The following is an 11465-nucleotide window of genomic DNA, read 5'->3' on the forward strand; positions in this document are numbered from 1 at the left end:
TATAAAATCAGTGTAAAAAGAAAAATTAGTAATCTTATTTTATTAATATTTAAAATCTCACCCAATTTATTTGCCAACTGTGAGAAATCAGTTAGTTTGTGGAAACTGTAGAGGAAGGAAGGGCTAAGAGTTTCAAACAACTGCTCTCCAAAACGTGTTTTTAAAGCTAAGTTTAATTACTTTTTAAGAGTAAGAAAACTTCTATGGCCCCAACCTTTCTCCCACACCAATTATAGCTTCCTTTTCTCTTGGTCAATCAGTGTCAGCTCCTAGGCTACTCTAACCTAATTTAAGCCACAAAATAAAAGTCCATAAGGGACCGTGAGGCTGAGTCAAATGCTCGTCCTGCCATATCTGGCTGCTTTCCAACCTCTTTGTGCCACCAGATTATTGCCCAGGGACTAGAACACCTGGGAGAATCCAGTCCTATAATACAATCAGGTGACAGTTGTGACTCTGGCAGACCAGGTGTGAGCTCTTGCCAAGGCCCCAGGGCCTCAGTTAAACACTGCTCAATACATAGCTGGAAACCAGTCTGGCTCACTTGTGTTTTAGCATTTTTAAAATAGATGTTAAGTTCATAAGAATGTTTTTAGTGTTTAGACTTTACACTTGTAGGATGTGGCATGTAGTAATTTTACTTATAACAGCTGTACCCCATGTTCTAAGGTTGTATTGAGTGTTTACATTATAAACCTCTGTAATTGTATAAGTCATCAAACAGGAAAGGAGCATTAATTAATGTAAAATGCTGGCTTCATACAGAAGATGTTGGGTCCTGCCCACCATGAAGGCCCATTAAAACCAAATGAGCCATTGTGAAACATCAAAGAACTAAGACATTGTTAATTGCTCCTACCCCACAGCCAGGAAGAGGAGATGTGCATGTAGAATCATCCCATCAGCTTGAATTCTGGGGGAAGAGGAAAAAAAATCCCTGACAAGAAGAAACTGGATCTCTATGCTGCTTGGACTTTGAGAAGGCAAGATTTTGAAGCATAAGGAAGGGATCCCCAGCTGCTTAGCCTGGACTAGCCCTACAGGATGATAACGTTTGCATATTACAGCAACTTCTCACACTTTTTGAAACCCAAGACTGTAACTGATTTGTGTGTATATGTTTACCAGCTTTAACCTTGTAAATAACTCTATTTCTTTTTCTTAATGACTCTTCTGTTCATTTATTATAGGATTGCCTGCAAGCATTTTCTTTAGGATCTAAGCTGCAATTGACCTGGGTTAAGTGTCTGGTCCTTTGGGACTGAGAGTAATCTGAATATTGCTATGATTTTTCATGTAAGGGACCATCTATCATAAAGGCAAGCTACCCTGCATGGCAAGATGGATCCAATTACACAAGGGAATTGTCTGTGACTCCATGTTAAGGCTGGTATAGTGCTTAAGGAGTTCACACTTGATACTTGGTTGGTGAAATCTAAGTACAGAACACATAACCAGCTTGGGTATGTGCCCTGCTTCTTAACAGTCTGCCCTGAGGTTGGTATTCATGCCCCTGAGCTATTCCAGACAGCTTGACAACAGTGTTCATTTTGAAGACTGCATTCTCTCCAAGTTGCTATTAGCCAGGAGTAGCATTGGTGGATTAGCCATTACTAGAATGCAGCAGTGCTTCTGTTCTCTATTGGTAAACAGAAAGTTATCCAGAAAACTAGACAATTAGACATACAAAAGAACAGATGACTTTTCCCGCATTTAACACTTTATTTCTTCATTTCCTTCCTTCCTTTATCTTCCATGTGACAGAAGAGAAGGAACAACTTTGTTTTGTTTTTCTTTTTAGTATTCAGATAACTATTTCTTCACAAGTTTCAGCTTCAGAACGTTTGAATGTGAGTGTAAAATAAATGCACATGCAAGCAAGGCCAGTGAATTCAAGTGTTCTCTGCCTTCTGGGTATTTCATATGTAACTGTCTTCACCTCTATGAGTGTGTAAAAAGTGCCAATATATTTCATGAGAAAGGTTTTAAAGATTTTATTTTTCTAAATTTCCTGTGAAAAATTTTTGTGGCAAACCAAAATATTTTAACCTAAATTAAAATTTTCAATGTATTTTTTTTCTTGGTTGACAGGTCTTTAATATTCCCCCTTAAAAAAAATTTGATGAAAATGTTCAGCCAGCTCTAAGGCCCAGATCCACAATGGAACTTAAGGCATTTTAGGTTTATAGGCCCAGGTCATCAAAAGTGTTTAGGCATCTAACTCCCTTTGACTTAGGGATCTGGGCCCTAGCCACCCAGTGGAAAACACAAAACCTGAGTTAGGTGCCTGTGCTCCCTACACAATACATAGGGGGAGATAGGCATCTAAGAAAATGGGATCCAAAAAGCTAATATACTAGGCACGGAACTGCCTAAGCTAGCCAAAAGCAGACGGCAATGAGAAAGGTGGGTCTTCGACCCTGCCCCTCTCAAGGAGTTTGACATCTAAGTCCAGGCTGGAAGATGGCACCTATCTCTGCTTGAAATCCACAGCATGACCACTCTACTGGAGTCAGATGTCTAAGCAGTTTCATGGAGGAACTGTGATGCATGCTTAACTCCACACCAAATGCTCATGGGGGGGCGGGCGGGAGGAAGGGGAGAAGAAGAGGCTTTCTTTATAGCCTTTGATGCACTGAGTAGGGAAGTCACTCAAGATGTGGGAGACCTCAGTGCAGTTTCCTCCCTCTGCCTGATTGGAACATGCGCCTCCCACCTCTCAGGAGAAGCCCCTAAAAACTGGGCTATGGGATATTTTGATGTGGCACTTTCTCAATGGCTTCTGTTGAAACTGTTTTGCTTTGTATAAATAATTAAATATGTATTGGGCCCGAGAAAGAGAATGGCTCTATAGTCCAGTGGTTAAGCACCAGCAGACCCACCTATCATAATAAAAACAAGAAATATGTGGTGTGAATAGGGGACAAAAAGTCACCTTAAATATTATGGACAATACTATTACCTGAATGATAGTGCTCCCTGGAGAGAGATCAGAGAAAAGCAATGAGCATTATCAGGGTGCTGGAGGGATGAGAAAAATTAAATAAGTAATTTTAGCTTGGTTCAGTGATAACTAGGAGGAGAAATGACAATCTACAAATAATAAAAGATTTTAAAGAAGAAAGAGGGTTTATTTAATAGGGTATAAGTAGGCATATGTAGTTGGACAGATCCCCACCCCAGTCAAGAAAGGGTTAAATGGGTCCTCTGGGCCCAATCAGCCTCTACCCAATGCAGCTGTAAGGCTTGTCAAGTCTGGCAGGCCCTTAAAAGGGAGGATCACTGCTTAGTGCAGAGTAGCACTCAGAGGGAAACAAAGCTAGAGAGTAGAATACCATAGGCTTACAGACTGGATCTCCTCTCCTCTCCTGACCCAGAAAAACCTCTGCTGACTGAACCTTCTGGAAAGGTAGAGGGAATGGCTTGGCTTGACTTTGCCTTGTTTTTCAAGGTGCTCAGCATGGGCCTCTCTGACACTCAGGATGTTAGGAACCTAGCTTCCTTCACACACACTAACTACATTTTGCCTTGCAAGGAACAGCTGGGTGAATCCATGCTGTCTTGTGGGCTGCTGGATTAGTTTGTTTACCTTTTGGCTTTGTGTTGGTCTGAGGTCACTCCCGGGGTGGAAAAGCTGCCTCTGTAAGAACTGCAGCAGCCAAGAGACCACAGCTTGCGTTCCAAACCAGTGCTACATCAACACCCACAGCCTGAGATATCTGGGATGAGAGAGGTGTCCATTCTCACTCTAGTAGGTGCCCTAAAGTACAACTTGTGACTTCATAGGATGAAGTTAACAAAGGGAAACATTAGGGTATAAATGTACCCCTCAAGGGTACCTTATGTTGAGAGATGTCACTCACTTTAGTCTCAAAGTTAGCTCCAGTCTGCATACATTTGGTTCTCTCTACTTTTTTCTGTTGAAAATTTACATTAGAAACAAGGAATCCTGAAATAGAGGTTGTCAGTTATTTGCACTAAAAGAAGGGATGCTAAAAAGACCCTGAAGTTTCTTGAATGAATAATTTCTCTTTGAGTCTCTCATTTTGTATCATAAACTCAGATTGTCACACACTTGTGCCTCAGTAGATTGAGAGGTAAGATGAATATCAAGCAGTTCCTGTCTGTGAGATTTATTAGTCTGTGGAAAAAATCTTCCAAGGGAGTTTGTGAAAGCCCACCTCTTGACTTTGCAACTAGACTGGACAAGCAACTAGAAAACATGCTACAAGGAACAACCCTGCACTAGCAAGGAGATATACTAGATACATTAGCAATTTTTTCCCCCACTCTTAAATTCTATCACGAGGCTAGTCAGAGTAGAAGACTTTGGTCGGCCTATAAATTTCACTAAGAATGACATGTTGGCAACTTGAGGAGACTTCTCCTCAGGCAGGGACATATCCTTCCTAGATTTTTTTTTTTCCATCGCCATACAGGTGCTGCCTGAGGTTCTAGGCAGACTAATAAGGAAAGGAAAATCAATTAAACTGGTTACTTTGTGTGTGTTTGTGGCTCTTGTACAGGGTCTGTTTGCTTGCTCTTTAGGTTTATTTGGCAAATACTGAACTCCTGGTAAAATTCCCATTGACTTCAATAGGAGCAGAATTAGGCCAATGCTGATCAATTTTGAAAAACTCCCATAGTTTTTTGGTAACAAAATGAAAAAAAATCCAAACTAGCAATGTAATTTACAGAACGTGTATGTATGTCATGGCTCGATCAAGCTCAGAGCTGGAGTTCTAGTTCAAATGACCATAGACACCTGTTTTAATTACCAATAGTGTGGAGATTCCATGTTTTTTGTTTTAATTATTTATTTAGTGCAAAGTTGAGCTCATTCAGTTAGTCTCACTTATAAACAGGGACTGGCTTGAATTTTTGGACATTTTAAAAAAGAGGGGTGAGTATTCACTGGCTTTTTGAAACTCTAGATGTTTTATTATCTTTTTTCTTTAATTTTTGGGTAAAGGCTTTCATTGCAACTCTCAGATCTAGAATTTTCTACAGATATCAGATTGCAGGCACAATGGAAAGCAAAACAATTATTGGGTGTTATCGGTTAAGAAGAATTCAAATGGCAAATGTTAACAATCTTTAACACCAGGGTAGCTTTTTTCCCCTCATAAAAATAAGAAAGTCACAGTTACCAGAAAGGGTCATTCGTTTCAATGTAACAAGTGATGCTTGTTAGTTATACAAAGTCTGCACATAAACTGAAAATTGCCTCAAAGCTTGGATTACAAAACAGGAAAAATAAACAACTGCAACTAAAGGCTCAAACAATGCAATGTTGCTCCTATTATATCATGTGACGTTAGTTTCTTAAAAGTGCTTCAGAGTGAAATCCCATTAAATGAAGGACCTTAATCCCTTTTGGAATGACAGATGACATTCTGGTATTCTAGTGAGTAAAAACCATGTTAATGGTTTGATTAGAGAAAGTTCCTTCTCAAAAATCATTCCAGAGCTGCTTGTACTATCCTAAAGAAAAGTTTTAAGTAACTAAATTATGTGTTTGGTGCAACTATTCACTTTATTTTCCAAATGAACGTAAAGACCCTTTGTAGGTTTCTCATTTCCCATGTGAAGGCATCAAAGTGTATTCTGTAGAAACAACTTCAGGCAAGGAGCACTTTAGTAATTTATTTAAAATAGATATATCTTTAGGGTATTACATGGTCACGAATACAAGATATTAACACAGCACAGAGATAATATTCATTTTAAATTTAAATTTAAAGTAATCTGAATGATTGCAGATTTCAATAAGAAGCTGTTATATGACTCATTTCCAACATTAAAAAAACCAAACCAAACCAAACCAAACCTTGGCATGATACCATCTCCACCACAGCAGGGTTATACTGTAGGGCATTATCTGAATAGTCAATAGAATCTACAAGAGTTTTCTTTGTACACCTTGTGAACCAAACTCTACTATTTAATTCCTTGGGAAGATAACCTTGTGGAGTTCAGACCCATGTAGCTACTGGTAGAAGAGAACATGTTTGGTAACACATTTTTATTAGATGTTGCCAGTTACTATTTTTACTTAGTGAATTTAATCACTTTTAAAGGTATATGAAAGTTCTGCAAATGTACTGAAAAAGTATCATTATTGCTCTATCTTATCATGTCAGATATGGTGGAAATGCTTTGTCAAGTTTTAATCACTACATTTCTTTTGTGAGAGTCTTCAGTGGCTGTCAGTGCTCCCTGGGGTGCAGAGCTTTTTTTTCTTTAAATGATTTTTGATATTATTAATTTTAAAAAATGAAAACATCAGCTTGGGAAAAACTGTAACTGTACATTTTGAATAGCCTTTGAATTAGATTTGATTTAAAGATTCACCATTGAAATACAACCCCCCACTGAGGTAAAAGACCATGAAGAAGTTTAAGACAAGATGTGAAATTATGCACTTAAAACCACAGCTGCAATATACTTACCTTATTGTGTTGATTTACTGGTACTGCAAAGTTAAGCAGAATGTAATAATTTAAGGTGGAGTTTGGCCAAGATTTGGAGGTTAACACTCTTATTCTGACTAAATGTCTGAAAACTTTAATGGTCATAAGTGGTCAGGTCATCTTTTTTTTTTTTTAATCTCATCCACAAAAAAACCCTCTTCCATAGCAAAGTGCCAATAACACCTGGCTTAATATCATTTCAGTGCTGATTTGGAGGGAACAGTGCCATCTACTGAATTATTGTCACCAATTCATATAGACCTCTAGATTCCCCTCTCCCCCACATACTAATCCAGCCCAGCACTTGTTTAGCCTGAGAAACCTACCAGTGTCACATGAACATAGAAACCTAGGGGAACTTTTGCTGCAAAAAGTAAAGTGCCAAGTGAGTTTAGGCACCTATAAGAAGACACTGAGTAGGGTATTAGGCACCTATAGGGAGACACAGTGGGGCCTTATTCTGGGATTTAGACCTTTAAAGTAGCAGGTGCCTAAGTCCTCGTGTAAATCTAACCTTTTCTCACAGCTTTAGCTGTGTACCTTAATATCATAAAATGGCCTTTTTGCTTCAAGTTCACTTAGGAAAATTATAAATAATGAAATCCAGAGTAAATGGACCTGAAAACATTATCCTAAAGATGGACATTTTTATCCAAACTATCAACAGCAAACTAGAAGTTAGATAAATGATAGCAAAGAAAATTGCTCCATACTTCTGTTCACCCTGCCAACTTAAGAAGAAAACAAAAACAGTGTGAATGCAGCTGTGGAGTTTGGTGTCTTCAGGAAGTTATGGAGGTATTGGAGTGACTCCCAAAGTGCAAGACTGAATTTAGTCTCCAAATTTGGCAGAATAATTTTTCATGGGACAATTGAATTTTTTTGTCTAATTGTTTAGTGAAGCCTTTAGTAATGAGTGCACAGGAACCATTTTCCTCACATTTCTTTGAGTTCTTCTAACTATACATGTGCAGGGCCCAGGATTAACCTCATTTTACACTAGTGTAAATCAGGAGTAATTCTAATGAAAGTCAAACGAGTCCATTATGTAAAACCTGTGAGAAGATAAGCAGCTCATTGACTACATATCTGTATCTTCTGACATCCCGTCACAACTCTGTATGCTTTGGTAACCCATAGATTCCTTACGGTGTCAAAATATATGTAATGATAACGCACCACTTCAATATGCTTTAATAGAGACATACGTTCTCATTTGTTTCCAGATTTTCTGCAGCTTATGATGGATGAGAGAAGTCAAAGAGAGGAGCCTGTTGTGTGTAACGTAAGTTCTAAGTTTACTGTGAATAACATTAGAACTGATTAAAAAAATGGAATTTCCATACGATGGGAAATATTGATATTTCAACAGGATAAGAAGTCAAAAATACAGAATCTTTGTGAAATGAAGAGTTCTGAAAAATTTCAATTCAGAAATGTCAAAATGTTTTTCTTTGGGTCAGTTCAACATTAATTTGCATCTGTCCAAGCCACGTTGGGAGTCATGGTTCTGGTATCCCTCAAGCCCCCATAGAAGTGCTCATGTACTGGTAGAATAATAGCTACCTAAGAAAGTGGTGGGGCTTTCTGACTGTCTGATTCTTGACCTCTTCAAGTCAAATGCAAAACTCCCATTGATTTAAAGAGGAGCAAGATCATGCTCTGAATTAATGTAAAGCACTTTAGACAGTGGTTGAAATCTCCCCAATAATGCAAAGTGTTACACTATTCAATTTAGTTTCAGAATCAACAGGTAATGGTTAACTTGGAAAGTTGTGTCCCCAATGTATAATATATAGCTATGGTTTTACTCTTCAGTTTTATTATAAGCATTTTCTTAAAGCCTAAGACTGCCAATTATAGGCTACGCTGCCATTGTGCTGTTCACACACTGAACAAAAAGACAATTCCTGCTCCAAAGAGATTACATTCTAAGTATAAAAGATGAGATAACAGCTAAATACAGACAGACTAATGGGAAAGACAAGGAAATAGACAATACTGGCCAGCGTGATAGGCCGAGGTCTCAGAACACCAGAAACCTAACCTTCGTCAATTTTTGTAGGTATTACAGCAAAGAAGAAATCTGGTTTCTGGAGGAGGATAGTGAGTGTTTTGGATGTTGAGAGGGAGCTTCTCCAAAGCATGAGTTGCAGAATCAGAGAAAGCATGAAGTTGGTAGTTTGAAAATTTAACAACTGGTTGAAGGAAGTCAGCAGTGTGGTCTGATCAGAGACAGGAGCTGACCCTTTACTACACAGTGAGAGATGATAGATAGTGAAGGGCCTTGAAAGTGAAAACATGTAGTTTGTTTGATAAAATAGAGAAGAGGGATGCAAAGAGAGGAGTGATGTGGTCAAAGTGACAGGCTAGGAAAATGACCTTTGCGGCAGCATACTGAATGTATATTAGCAAAGGAAGAAGTTGCAGATATTGAAGCCTGAGATGAGAGCCTGGATGAAACTTTTTTATCTTGTCTTCCATTCTACTGAGATTTGTCACTGGCCAAAACTGAGATTGTTTAAAAACTGACCAACCAAGAGGCTCAGTTTAAATGATCACCTCCTCTCTTGGATTTGGGAAGGTAAAACATTTGAGTGTAATCCTACTCCAGTGTTATAAACCCCAACTCAGGAAAACATTTACATATGTGCTTAACTTTAAGTACATGTTTAGGCCCAAATTAAATCAATGGGACTTAAGCACATGCATAAAGTTCAGCACACATGTAAGTGCTCCGCTGAGTTGGACCTTAGAAGTTCTGTTGTACCTGTTCATGAAATATGTTCCCTAAAGGAAGTATGAACACATGATAGACTCAGGGAAGACGAATGAAATTACAATTATTTTTCTATTCCAGCAAGCCTGAAAATGGTCCCGGAAAATCCCTTCCTGATAAGTGAAACCATTGTGTTCAGTGGAAAAGAATATTCTTGAATTTCAAGGGATTCTGCCAACAAAACATAAAAGTAGCTCTGAGACGTATTAATGCACTAATTCCAGTAACAAAACCTTTTATATTCTGTATACATGTAACAACATCTGGGCAGATTTTATGAATTAAAATGAAATAATGGGATGTTGAAACTAAACTGAAATAGTATTTAGAAAATATTGCAATACAGTTTCATATGAGACAGTCTGGCCAAGATAGAATGAAGTGAATGAGTGATGCATCCTTTGTCTAGGGGACAACATTCTGTCTTTTGAGGGGAAGCATTTGAAATCTATAGGTCATTTCCTTCTCTGGCTGTTTTGATAACATCATTCTAATTCACAGGTGTATTCCCAAACATACCTACTTGCACACATTTTAAAACAAACTATATACTTCTCGGGAGCCTAAACTGCTTAAAATGCTGATTATGTCAGCCATCATAAACTTTAGAAAGTGTAAGAAGATTAACCGCAGGAAAAGAAGCTTTAAAAAGGGTCAAACAAGCAGGAAGGGAGAGATAAGCTTTTACCATAATGCAAACTAAAATAAAAGTAAAATACAAAAACGTCTTTAGAATATGGGATCATATAATTTTAAGGTTACAGCTTCTTTTTGCAGATTGGAGCCCTTAAGTGAATGAAGGTCATGAAATTGAAAAATGAACAACATTAACTGGTCTATATGGCACCCGCTGTGTCTTTGACTCCTATTGTTACATGTGTATTTAAGTTTATGTAATGGGTGAAATCCTGGCCACCCTTTGACTTCAATATGGCCAGGACTGAACTGATTATATGCAAAACAGGCAATTTAACATCAATATAAGACTCTCATGATTTTCATTTTCTAACTGTTGTGCATTTGAAGTTGTAACCTTCATGTAGTGTTTCTGAAAATTTGCTAAATCAGATAGTGAATGACACTGGCAAACAATACCATACTACTACCACCAAGATGGCCCAGTGCTTGATCAAGATCAGCTCATTGATGAAGAATAGCTGGTTGAAGCTGAGCAAAACAGAGACTATGCTACTGGGCAAAGGAAAGTATTTTGAAAAGTTTGCAGCCGTAGTGCAGTTTTTATAGTTTAAGGTTTATCATAGCTTGGTTTCCCCTTTAAGGACCGAGGCCTGGGGCCCAGCCAACCCTGACAACTCAGGAAACACATCTGAGCAAGGATCATTCGATTGCCTGTAAGGAACAATAGGGGGCTGGAGTGGAAGGGAGATGTAGTGATGGGGGAGCTGAGAGAATTCCAGGAGCTGTGAAGAAAAGGAAAAAAAACTGCAGGGGTTGCCAGAGACTGTAGCCTTGGAGGAAAGACCCAGAGGGCAGAAAATAAGGCCTGCACAGTAATTGTCAATGTTGCTCTCATTTTTTTTTTTTTTGTTTGACTCCGAATGATGGGGTGATTGGTGGTGGGGAGCTACAGACAAGCCCAGGCTACAATACAACACTGGTGCAGCTGGCAGGATTTGAGACCACCTCACACCAGTGAGGGAAAGAGAAGCTAAAGGGATAACAGTAAACAGAAAAAGTTGTCCACTTATTGGCAGAACAGCAACAAAGGATTCAAGCGCTTCTCTTGCAACTTTTGTAAAAGCAGCAGGAGGTAGTTTGCCACTCGGCAGGAGTCTTAATGCCAACAACAGGAGCAGTTGGGAAGGGACAGGGCTGGGCTGGCCCTGTTCTGACGAAGCTGGGCCTAAGAATGATCATGAGCTCTTTCCCCACTCTTTCAAGTGGGTGGCCAGTGCTGTGGGCTAGTAAGAGTGCACCAAGATGGTGCTGATTTGGACCGAAGAGGCTCAAGCCGCTTATATAGCTTGAGTGACACACAGTCAAACTCGTATCCTGAGTTGAAAGCAGACATCTTGGACTGATTGGGACTGTCATCAGAAACATATTGGCATAAATTCTGCCTTGCTTGTAGATGGCTGAGTCCAGAGACAAACCTCTGGGGAAAAGTCATGGACCTAATTATGTTAGAGCAATTCTTGCAGGTTCTGCCTGCAAGAGCTCAAACTTGAGTGAAGCACCTCTCATGTGGAATG

The 11465-nt window shown here is 39.0% G+C and overlaps 1 long non-coding RNA gene across 1 annotated transcript; it reads left to right on the forward strand.

Moving 5' to 3' along the window:
• Positions 1–3302: 3302 nt before the first annotated feature.
• LOC137163723 (uncharacterized) lies at positions 3303–9596 on the forward strand. Its single transcript, XR_010922815.1, has 3 exons — positions 3303–3409; positions 7700–7758; positions 9334–9596. It is a non-coding gene; the product is annotated as an uncharacterized lncRNA (long non-coding RNA).
• The last annotated feature ends 1869 nt before the right edge of the window (positions 9597–11465 follow it).

Source organism: Emydura macquarii, unplaced genomic scaffold (assembly GCF_026122565.2).
Source record: "Emydura macquarii macquarii isolate MOO-44397 ecotype Brisbane River unplaced genomic scaffold, CSIRO-AGI_Emac_v2 contig_2636, whole genome shotgun sequence".
Lineage (NCBI taxonomy): Eukaryota > Metazoa > Chordata > Testudines > Chelidae > Emydura > Emydura macquarii.